The following is a 12,860-nucleotide window of genomic DNA, read 5'->3' on the forward strand; positions in this document are numbered from 1 at the left end:
TGTATAGGGTGGCGTGTATAGGGCGTCGTGTATAGGGTGGCGTGTATAGGGTGGCGTGTATAGGGCATTGTGTATAGGGCGTTGTGTATAGGGTGGCGTGTATAGGGCGTCGTGTATAGGGCGTCGTGTATAGGGCGTCGTGTATAGGGCGTCGTGTATAGGGCGTCGTGTATAGGGCGTCGTGTATAGGGTGGCGTGTATAGGGCGTCGTGTATAGGGTGGCGTGTATAGGGCGTCGTGTATAGGGCGGCGTGTATAGGGCGTTGTGTATAGGGCGGCGTGTATAGGGCGTCGTGTATAGGGCGTCGTGTATAGGGTGGCGTGTATAGGGCGTCGTGTATAGGGCGGCGTATATAGGGTGTCGTGTATAGGGCGTCGTGTATAGGGCGTCGTGTATAGGGCGTCGTGTATAGGGTGGCGTGTATAGGGTGGCGTGTATAGGGTGGCGTGTATAGGGCGGCGTGTATAGGGCGTCGTGTATAGGGCGTCGTGTATAGGGCGGCGTGTATAGGGCGTTGTGTATAGGGCGTTGTGTATAGGGCGGCGTGTATAGGGCGTCGTGTATAGGGCGTCGTGTATAGGGTGGCGTGTATAGGGCGTCGTGTATAGGGCGGCGTATATAGGGCGGCGTGTATAGGGCGTCGTGTATAGGGCGTCGTGTATAGGGTGGCGTGTATAGGGCGTCGTGTATAGGGCGGCGTATATAGGGCGTCTTGTATAGGGCGTCGTGTATAGGGCGTCGTGTATAGGGTGGCGTGTATAGGGTGGCGTGTATAGGGCGTCGTGTATAGGGCGTCGTGTATAGGGTGGCGTGTATAGGGTGGCGTGAATAGGGCGTCGTGTATAGGGCGTCGTGTATAGGGCGGCGTGTATAGGGCGTCGTGTATAGGGCGTCGTGTATAGGGCGTCGTGTATAGGGCGTCGTGTATAGGGTGGCGTGTATAGGGTGGCGTGTATAGGGCGTCGTGTATAGGGCGTTGTGTATAGGGTGTCGTGTATAGGGTGGCGTGTATAGGGCGTCGTGTATAGGGTGGCGTGTATAGGGCGTCGTGTATAGGGCGGCGTATATAGGGCGTCGTGTATAGGGCGGCGTATATAGGGCGTCGTGTATAGGGCGGCGTGTATAGGGCGTCGTGTATAGGGTGTCGTGTATAGGGCATCGTGTATAGGGCGGCGTGTATAGGGCGTCGTGTATAGGGTGGCGTGTATAGGGCGTCGTGTATAGGGTGTCGTGTATAGGGCGGCGTATATAGGGCGTCGTGTATAGGGCGGCGTGTATAGGGCGGCGTGTATAGGGTGGCGTGTATAGGGTGGCGTGTATGGGATGACTCTAACTATAAATTATATTATTTATTAGTAATAATACTACTACTTATTGTTATTATTATTATACTATAATATTTATTTTTCTAATAACCTATGATTATTATTATTCATTATATATAAAGAAATGAGATATATTATTATTAATTATATTAATGAGATATAATGTTGAACATATAAATAATTTATAGTAATTATTAATAATGCTAATATTAGTAATAATAAGAATAATAATTAGCAGGGCGGCGTGTATAGGGCGGTGTGTATAGGGCGTCGTGTATAGGGCGGCGTGCATAGGGTGGTGTGTATAGGGCGTCGTGTATAGGGCGGCGTGCATAGGGTGGTGTGTATAGGGCGTCGTGTATAGGGCGGCATGTACACTGCAGCGTGTATAGGGTGGTGTGTATAGGGCGGCGTGTATAGGGCGGCGTGTATAGGGCGTCGTGTATAGGGCGGCGTGCATAGGGTGGTGTGTATAGGGCGTCGTGTATAGGGCGGCATGTACACTGCAGCGTGTATAGGGTGGCATGTATAGAGCGGCGTGTATACTGCGGCGTGTATAGGGTGGCATGTATAGGGTGGCGTGTATACTGCAGCGTGTATAGGGTGGCGTGTATAGGGCGGCGTGTATACTGCGGCGTGTATAGGGTGGTGTGTATAGGGCGTCGTGTATAGGGCGGCGTGCATAGGGTGGCATGTATAGGGTGGCGTGTATACTGCAGCGTGTATAGGGTGGCGTGTATAGGGCGGCGTGTATACTGCGGCGTGCATAGGGTGGTGTGTATAGGGCGTCGTGTATACGGCGGCGTGTATACTGCAGCGTGTATAGGGTGGCGTGTATAGGGTGGCGTGTATACTGCAGCGTGTATAGGGCGTCGTGTATAGGGCGGTGTGTATAGGGTGGTGTGTATAGGGTGGCGTGTATAGGGAGGCGTGTATAGGGCGGCGTGTATACTGCGGCGTGTATAGGGTGGTGTGTAAAGGGCGTCGTGTATAGGGCGGCGTGTATAGGGTGGCGTGTATAGGGTGGCGTGTATAGGGTGGCATGTATAGGGCGGCGTGTATAGGGCGTTGTGTATAGGGCGTCGTGTATAGGGTGGCGTGTATAGGGCGTCGTGTATAGGGCGTTGTGTATAGGGCGTCGTGTATAGGGCGGCGTGTATAGGGCGTCGTGTATAGGGCGTCGTGTATAGGGCGTCGTGTATAGGGCGTCGTGTATAGGGTGGCGTGTATAGGGTGGCGTGTATAGGGTGGCGTGTATAGGGCGTCGTGTATAGGGCGTCGTGTATAGGGCGTCGTGTATAGGGCGTCGTGTATAGGGTGGCGTGTATAGGGTGGCGTGTATAGGGCATCGTGTATAGGGCGTCGTGTATAGGGCAGTGTGTATAGGGCGTTGTGTATAGGGCGGCATGTATAGGGTGGCGTGTATACTGCAGCGTGTATAGGGTGGCGTGTATAGGGTGGCGTGTATAGGGCGTCGTGTATAGGGTGGCGTGTATAGGGCGTCGTGTATAGGGCGGCGTATATAGGGCGTCGTGTATAGGGCGGCGTGTATAGGGCGTCGTGTATAGGGTGGCGTGTATAGGGCGTCGTGTATAGGGTGGCGTGTATTGGGCGGCGTGTATAGGGTGGCGTGTATAGGGCGTCGTGTATAGGGTGGCGTGTATTGGGCGGCGTGTATAGGGTGGCGTGTATAGGGCGTCGTGTATAGGGCGGCGTATATAGGGCGTCGTGTATAGGGCGGCGTGTATAGGGCGTCGTGTATAGGGTGGCGTGTATAGGGCGTCGTGTATAGGGCGTCGTGTATAGGGTGGCGTGTATAGGGCGTCGTGTATAGGGCGGCGTGTATAGGGCGTCGTGTATAGGGCGGCGTGTATAGGGCGTCGTGTATAGGGCGGCGTGTATAGGGCGTCGTGTATAGGGCGGCGTGTATAGGGCGTCGTGTATAGGGTGGCGTGTATAGGGCGTCGTGTATAGGGTGGCGTGTATAGGGCGGCGTGTATAGGGCGGCGTGTATAGGGCGTCGTGTATAGGGCGTCGTGTATAGGGTGGCGTGTATAGGGTGGCGTATATAGGGCGGCGTGTATAGGGCGGCGTGTATAGGGCGTCGTGTATAGGGCGGCGTATATAGGGCGTCGTGTATAGGGCGGCGTGTATAGGGCGGCGTGTATAGGGCGGCGTGTATAGGGTGGCGTGTATGGGATGACTCTAACTATAAATTATATTATTTATTAGTAATAATACTACTACTTATTGTTATTATTATTATACTATAATATTTATTTTTCTAATAACCTATGATTATTATTATTCATTATATATAAAGAAATGAGATATATTATTATTAATTATATTAATGAGATATAATGTTGAACATATAAATAATTTATAGTAATTATTAATAATGCTAATATTAGTAATAATAAGAATAATAATTAGCAGTAATAGTGCTTTTATTAGCGGATGTACATGCCATATATCTCCAGGTCCAGCAGCCCATGGGTAATGCACACAGTCCCTATTAATACTGCATGAAACCTATCCGCCTCCTCCGGAAATAATCAATACATGAGAAATCCCCCTTATCGAGCCTGTAGAAGGGGCTTGTGTATCACAATGGCCGGCGGAGAGCTGACAGCCGGCATTACCGAGCATTGAGCGCAGGTTGGGGATGAATACATTATTTCTCGCCGTCTGTAGTCTAAACCCCAGAACTGCTGAGAACATCAACTTTCCCGGAGAGGAAGAAAAGGCTAATTTCCAGCGAATGTTACATGGTGGCTTTACATGGCGGAGAAAAGCTCTGACAGATGCTTTAAATTCTCTTTACAGTTTAAGTTACTTACGATGATGACTTCGGAAACATAACGCCGGGATCCGGAGAACGGCAGACAAATAAAAGCCGTCTACGTGTGCACGCTATTACCGAGCCGAGCTTTATACCTGACAGCGTGTAGGCAAACACAACCTGAAGTCTTTATGGCCGAATCATTGCTGGATGTGAGAGCGAATGATGTTCCTCCATCCTGGAGACTATTACCGAGCTCCACCGGAATATAAACCGCCACCGCGGTGAGGAAGACTATAGGTACAAGCGTGCCAGGGTGGACGCCACTACAGGTACAAGCGTGCCAGGGTGGACGCCACTACAGGTACAAGCGTGCCAGGGTGGACGCCACTACAGGTACAAGCGTGCCAGGGTGGATGCCACTACAGGTACAAGCGTGCCAGGGTGGACGCCACTACAGGTACAAGCGTGCCAGGGTGGACGCCACTAAAGGTACAAGCGTGCCAGGGTGGACGCCACTACAGGTACAAGCGTGCCAGGGTGGACGCCACTAAAGGTACAAGCGTGCCAGGGTGGATGCCACTACAGGTACAAGCGTGCCAGGGTGGACGCCACTACAGGTACAAGCGTGCCAGGGTGGACGCCACTACAGGTACAAGCGTGCCAGGGTGGACGCCACTATAGGTACAAGCGTGCCAGGGTGGACGCCACTACAGGTACAAGCGTGCCAGGGTGGACGCCGCTACAGGTACAAGCGTGCCAGGGTGGACGCCACTATAGGTACAAGCGTGCCAGGGTGGACGCCACTACAGGTACAAGCGTGCCAGGGAGGACGCCACTACAGGTACAAGTGTGCCAAGGTGGATGCCACTATAGGTACAAGCGTGCCAGGGTGGACGCCACTATAGGTACAAGCGTGCCAGGGTGGACGCCACTATAGGTACAAGCGTGCCAGGGTGGACGCCACTACAGGTACAAGCGTGCCAGGGTGGACGCCACTATAGGTACAAGCGTGCCAGGGTGGACGTCACTATAGGTACAAGCGTGCAAGGGTGGACGCCACTATAGGCACAAGCGTGCCAGGGTGGACGCCACTACAGGTACAAGCGTGCCAGGGAGGACGCCACTATAGGTACAAGTGTGCCAGGGTGGACGCCACTACAGGTACAAGCGTGCCAGGGTGGACGTCACTTTAGGTACAAGCGTGCCAGGGTGGACGCCACTATAGGTACAAGCGTGCCAGGGTGGACGCCACTATAGGTACAAGTGTGCCAAGGTGGACGCCACTACAGGTACAAGTGTGACAGGGTGGACGCCACTATAGGTACAAGCGTGCCAGGGTGGACGTCACTATAGGTACAAGCGTGCCAGGGTGGACGCCACTACAGGTACAAGCGTGCCAGGGTGGACGCCACTATAGATACAAGCGTGCCAGGGTGGACGCCACTACAGGTACAAGCGTGCCAGGGAGGACGCCACTATAGGTACAAGTGTGCCAGGGTGGACGCCACTACAGGTACAAGCGTGCCAGGGTGGACGTCACTATAGGTACAAGCGTGCCAGAGTGGACGACACTATAGGTACAAGCGTGCCAGGGTGGACGCCACTATAGGTACAAGCGTGCCAGGGTGGACGTCACTATAGGTACAAGCGTGCCAGGGTGGACGCCATTATAGGTACAAGCGTGCCAGGGAGGACGCCACTATAGGTACAAGCGTGCCAGGGTGGACGCCACTATAGGTACAAGTGTGCCAGGGTGGACGCCACTATAGGTACAAGCGTGCCAGGGTGGACGTCACTATAGGTACAAGCGTGCCAGAGTGGACGACACTATAGGTACAAGCGTGCCAGGGTGGACGTCACTATAGGTACAAGCGTGCCAGGGTGGACGCCACTACAGGTACAAGCGTGCCAGGGAGGACGCCACTATAGGTACAAGCGTGCCAGGGAGGACGCCACTATAGGTACAAGCGTGCCGGGGTGGACGCCAGACTATCACCGGGTTCATTATGTGTCTCTATAGTGGTCAGAGATCTGCAGACAGGGCCCCATTTACAACACACACTATCCTAGGCGTGTATTACAGCTATACCGCCATTAACGGCTCATTTACACTGGACAATTACTACCATATAGTGTGTGAATATTACCACCACATTGTAATTAAATTACATTACCATTATGTACATGAGTTACCAACATGCAGCACATTAATATCACCGCTATACACTTTGGGCAAATTATCTTTGTACTTTACTTAAATACAACTGCCATGCTGTTAGCAAATATTATCATATATGTATATATATATATATATATATATATATGCAGTGTATATATATATATATACATACATAAATCTTGCTGCCATACAGTACATCAATACTTTCACACTATAGTAAGAGAATATGAAACTGTGCATAAATATTACAGTCATACTGTAAATGAATATTACTAATATGCTGAGCATTTATATTACCAGTATAAAAGCTGAGGTAGGGAATGCAGCAATCAGTCTATGGTGAATCTGGATAATGAGAAGAGGATGAGAAAGGATGTCACAGCTTTGCAGTAAAGATGGACAGAGAAAGCCATAAAACACTGAATAAACATCACAGATAGGGTGTGACAGCACAGCAGTGAAGGAGATTAGTGGGTGAGGAAAAAGAATGGGGTTTCTTTTTCTTTTTTCTTTTTTTTTTTCCCCTTTTTTTTTCAAAATCATTTTTATTGAAGTTTATCAATGGTATAGAACAGCAAAATAACAAAATAGCATCATAAGAGCACAAAATCTAAGTCAAACATAAACCCCCAAAATAAATATATGCATTCACAAAATGCAATACAGTCATAAATCATGTATAACAAATGAATCTAGTAATGTCTTGAAAGATATCACTTCTGTATCTATATTTTTATATATCTATATTTTTATCTATATTTTTAAGATCCCCAAAGAATGGTGTTTCAAATTGTAATTTTGATTCTCTCATATCTAATACTGAGGCTTAATGCAGTGGCATAAAGTGGTCCTACACCAATAGGGGGTCTGCAGAGTATTTTGCCCTGCTGCCTGGACACATGGATAAAATTGAACCTTGTGACTTTTCTCCAATTACTGTCACTATTAGTCCATTTACAGATGCCGATTTTGGCCTGTTGTCGAGCACCAATCAGAGAAGTTCTCCAGCGCTCAGTTACTGGCTATATACACAGATCAATACAAACTGTATGGAGAAGAACAATGCTTGAGATTGATACATTTATACTTTACTTTGTCAGCCTTCATCCAGCCTAGACAGCAATGGCTGCTGCTGAATAGTTTAAAGGGGCTGTCCTGCCACATCATATTGATGACGACAGCAATACCAGAAGAGTGGGGGTCCGACTCCCAACACCCCCATTGATCAGCTGTTTTCTTGCTAGATATATACACAGGAAACAGAGCTGCAAAGTGTAGCAGCCACCGCTGAGATCTTCAGAACAATGTCTGTACCAGGCAGCGGCCACTACACATTGAATGGAGCAGCGCGGCGCTGACACCTGGTGTCCGCCAGTGAAAATAACAGCTCATCAGTCGGGGCACTGGGGTTCGGACCCCCACCGATCTTATATTGATGACTTATCCTGTGCATAGGGCCATAGATATGATGTGACTGGAAAACCCATTTAAGGAGAAACAGAGAAATTAATCCTGGGGGCACTAATATGGCCGACAATGATGGGTGTCAAAGAGCAATCTCTTATTCCAAAAAATAAAGGACTAGAAAATTCTAAGCTTACAATAAAGAGTCGGGCACATGGGGGTCTCATTTGTGGCTTGAGGTTGGCTTTTTGAGGGGATCTGTCGACTTTTCTATTGTTTCTTTATTTACTTCTGGAATAAATGAATAAAATATAAATAAAAGAAAATATATGAATAAAAGACATTGTAGGGAAACATCCCCAAACTTGTTACACCCTGTTGTCAATTAAAAACTTCCCAGGAGGAATAACAGAGGAACAACACAATGCAAAATGATACGAAAGGACGCTCCAGAATTATGGGGGATGAAACAAGACGGGAGACGGGTCCTCTATACGCAGAACATCGGACGAGACGCCTCGGACTGAGGATAATGAGTTATTATACAATGGGCCGATTGTTCTCCCTTCATTTCGGGTGGAAATCTTCTTTGAGGATGGTCGCTGCTAATTACATTGTATCTTCCATTATCTCATTAATAAATGCATCCCTTCCTAATGAAATGGCTGTGAATTCAGGAGGAATCGCTTCATCTAGGTACGGCCGCATCTGACAGTGGATAACAATTAGGCAATTACTGTATGTACCAGTAGCGCCACTTAATTGGCCGTGCGGGGAGACGGCCGCGCTCTCCTTTCAGACTCGGGGCGGAGGTCAGCCATATTTCTTAAGAAGCGGGAATTGTACATGAAATTGTTACCCGAGGCCGTGAAGGAATAGATCATAGAACTGTTTAACTATGCCGTGTGATTTGATGCAGCCGCGGCCGGCGGCACCCGGGGACCAAACACATTATATTCCTACTAATGTTGCTGTGATGTGACCCTATAGTGCATTTCAATGACAGTACGAGGCAGCTGGGGGCGCTCTACTGTAATCATACACTCCCGGGGGGCATGCACTCATTACCAGCGCCAAAGATGAAATACACCGGTGATCGGCCTGTAGGACGAGCGGCATATGTGAGCCCATGACTAGTCACAGGGTCAGAATAGTGTACGAGAATCCCCGCGGACGCCGTCCTATAAAACATAGGACGTATTACAGGCATTTATTATCTTATAGAAATATGGAAATATCTCCTAGATAAAGGAGCAGTCGTCTGACCTTCATGGGTAGAAGAATTGGGTCCCTTTCAACCCAAACCCGTAAACTTCTGCCTTCGCCCTTCCAGGTGCTGGACACATGATCTGCAGCCCTTATAGGGAATTTTCTGTCTTAAACTCAATCTACACAAGTCTGAAGAGTTACTCGCACTTATTGTAGAAATCCAACAGATGTATGGAATTCTGGGGCAAAAATATGCAAATGAGCAGCTGCCCAGGAGGAAAAAAACTCTCTCTCTAGTGCCACCTAGAGGCAGCTGCCATGTAAGTCGATGTGTAAATAAGTCCAAAATACTACTCCTATTAGAGTCTATAAATAGGGGGCTATAGGGGCGTCTTCTCTCAGGACCCCCTCCAGAGCAGAAATCATTGCCTCTAGTGGACCCAGTCTGTCTATGCATCACATGAACGGCCATTTGTTGTAATAATTCATTTCATACTTTTATTTCCCTGTAGACGGAAAAATTAAGAATTTGCTGAGGTTTCTGTCTCACATTTAAAAGGGATTAAGAATAAATGCTACAAATCTGGCTATTTGTAGCGACCACTAGGGGGAGCTCATTGCATGTGGATTTTACAACACAAGGGCGATCACAGGTTGGTGTTTACAAGGACTCGATACATTATCACTGCATAGAAGCAAATCTCCCAACAGGCTGAAATACACATCACAACCACTGGGTGGCCACATATAGCCACATATACACATATAGCGTAATCATCTCCTGACAGAGTATCACATAGTCAATTTTTTTTTAAGCTGGCCATCTCACGCCACTCATTTTGGGAAATGTTGGGCCAATGACTAGTCTGGAGGTCGTGCGAATGGAAGTGTTTTCCTGGTATAGTTTCTCATTATTAGGCCACGGCCCCACTATCAGTATTTGGTCAGTATTCGGTCAGTATTTTTTCTCAGGAGTGGGAGCCAAAACCAGGTGAGGAACAATCAGAGAAAAGGTATAATAGAAACAAGTCACCAATTCTGCATTTATCACCCACTCCTGAGAAAAAATACTGTCTGAATACTGAGAGTGGGGCCGTGGCCTTAGCCTGGTGATCTGCGTGTCATGGAGTCATCTCACCTGCAGAAGCTCTTTTTTTCTTTATTATTATTATCAGTTTACTATTGGTCTCTGACTTGTCTCCTTGTCGCCTCCACCTTTTTTTTGTAGCTGAAGACTTCAAAAATAGAAACACTAAAGGAGTAAGCAGTATCTTCTCTACCAACACAAATTCTCCTCCTTCAAGTTAAAGGGACAGTTCAGACTTTTATAAATAAAGCTTTCATAAAAAAAAAAATCAAAACAGCGCCACCTCTGTCCACAGGTTGATCTTTGTATTGCAGCTCAGCCCATTCAATTCAGTGTAGCTGAGCTGTATTGTCAGCCATGGGGTCAGTGATTCTTTTCTAATCCTGTACAGCTCCTTTAGCCAAGAATGATACAAAAGATTCCACATATTTCTCATAATCTTTCTTCTTTATTATCCACCATTTCCAATATCTCTGCTTTTTGTCAATGAAATTAATCCAGAAACTGAAAATCTAATAGTTGAGAAATTGTTTCACAATCGTCTGTGAGCAGCCTGAACCGCTGCCCGATACCGATACATTCTACCTGCAGTGATACAGATACATTCTACCCGCAGTGATAACGATACATTCTACCTGCAGTGATACAGATACATTCTACTTGCAGTGATACCGATACATTCTACCTGCAGTGATACGATACATTCTACCTGCAGTGATACCGATACATTCTACCTGCAGTGATACCGATACATTCTACCTGTAGTGATACAGATACATTCTACCTGCAGTGATACGATACATTCTACCTGCAGTGATACCGATACCTTCTACCTGCAGTGATACCGATACATTCTACCTGCAGTGATACCGATACATTCTACCTGCAGTGATACGATACATTCTACCTGCAGTGATACCGATACCTTCTACCTGCAGTGATACAGATACATTCTACCTGCAGTGATACGATACATTCTACCTGCAGTGATACCGATACATTCTACCTGCAGTGATACCGATACATTCTACCTGCAGTGATACAGATACATTCTACCTGCAGTGATACGATACATTCTACCTGCAGTGATACCGATACCTTCTACCTGCAGTGATACAGATACATTCTACCTGCAGTGATACCGATACATTCTACCTGCAGTGATACCGATACATTCTACCTGCAGTGATACCGATACATTCTACCTGCAGTGATACCGATACATTCTACCTGCAGTGATACAGATACATTCTACCTGCAGTGATACCGATACATTCTACCTGCAGTGATACATTGTAACAATCAGGACTGAAGTGGGATCTGTGCTTTGATTGTGTTTAGCTCACAGAGGATTGTCAAAACAGGTGACATGCAATTGTAACGCACCTTCAGCTGTGACTAGTGTTAATTCTGCACTGATATTTTTTTCTTTTAAATATAAACAAGTTGATTCCCTTTTAATGACAGCAAGCAGAGATCTTTAAAATGGTGAGACATTGAAGCATTATGTTAGAGAGTTACAGGACTGGGCAAACATCTCCTGGTATATATTTTCCTTTGGTAACAATCCCTCCTGGTGCGTTTTTCACAGGCGGCAGAGAATATAATATAAGGTGTTAGTCGCAGCACTGAACTTCTCCGCACTCCGCTGTACACCGCTGTACGCCGCCCTGATGAAAGCAATTTCCCAAATGCAGAAATACAGCATTCGGCTATCACCAACTTGCTCCACTTCAATAATCTCCCAAAATCGAGGAGAACGGAGAATAGTGATGAGTGTACAGTCATTTCCAAAATGCATTTATTCTGCATTATCCGGGAAAATATTCTTTCCTTCCGCGTTCAGCTCCATCTCCCTCCGAAGTGGGGAGAAGTCCCACAGTCAGCAAATTAGTGATCTAAGAAAGCATCCAAAAAATGACTTATTATGTGGGGGGAGGGGGAACTGTTGCATCAAATCTTAGATTTTGGGAACCTGCCCCCTTAGCTTTATTTATGCCAATGTACATATATATGGGAGCCCTCATCCAAAAGACCCTAAAAGAGAAAAATATAACAGTAGTGACCCCTACTGCCTCTTGTGGACAGAGAGAAGAAGTGGCTTGACCGCCGACAGGCGTACCGAGCCTGTGAATTGCTGCCCTATTACTGCTGGTGATGAGACGCTTTACTGTGAGATTAATATGGCAAATAAAGAGAACAGATTCCCATCCATCAGGTGTAAACACAGGTTCCATCACCCAAAATAATAGCTTTTCACCAAATGCAAATGACGTCGTTCAATTTCGAAAGCAGGTTTGGCGCCGACGGGTTGTGAACGCTGTTAATAAATAGAGTGTCGATATATCATCTCTGCATTAAATGTCGGCTCAACTCCAGAGGACCAAAACAAAGCGCAACCCCCCCCCCAAAAAAAAATCGTAAAATACCAAAGGGTCTGTTCCGGGTCGTGAATCCTCGCATCCTTCCGTAATTGTTCCGGGCGCTCATTATCTGCCATGTGCATGTTCACCGCTTTCCTGATCTGATCGTTGCAATTAACCAACTTAATTAAGCAAAGAGGAAAAGAAAACATAAATCTTGATGGTTTTAGAGACGGGGCGGAAAAAGAGACCTCAGAAGATATTACAAGTACGTCTCTGTTTGTTTGGGAAGGAGAGTAGAGCAGAAGAGTCTAATTAGCTGTCACCGGTATACTAACCGTGAAATCCCCCGGCAGAGCATGACCAAACACCGCAGACACATATTCCCGGATACACAGGACGTGTGCGCTGGACGCAAGATCCTTATATGTTCTGTAAATGATACACAGCGAGGAAATGCAAGGTCCAAACGCCCCTAAAAGTTATGCTTAAACTTAACATCAC

General features: G+C 47.2%; 1 protein-coding gene across 2 annotated transcripts in view; it reads left to right on the forward strand.

Annotated features, from left to right (window-relative positions):
- The window catches only part of LSAMP (limbic system associated membrane protein), a 1,076,006-nt gene that overhangs the window by 260,006 nt on the left and 803,140 nt on the right, over positions 1-12,860 (forward strand). The gene's annotated exons all lie outside the window — the stretch shown is intronic.

Source organism: Phyllobates terribilis, unplaced genomic scaffold (genome assembly GCF_046119375.1).
Source record: "Phyllobates terribilis strain yellow unplaced genomic scaffold, ASM4611937v1 Scaffold_2__4_contigs__length_985480577, whole genome shotgun sequence".
In the NCBI taxonomy this organism is placed as follows: domain Eukaryota; kingdom Metazoa; phylum Chordata; class Amphibia; order Anura; family Dendrobatidae; genus Phyllobates; species Phyllobates terribilis.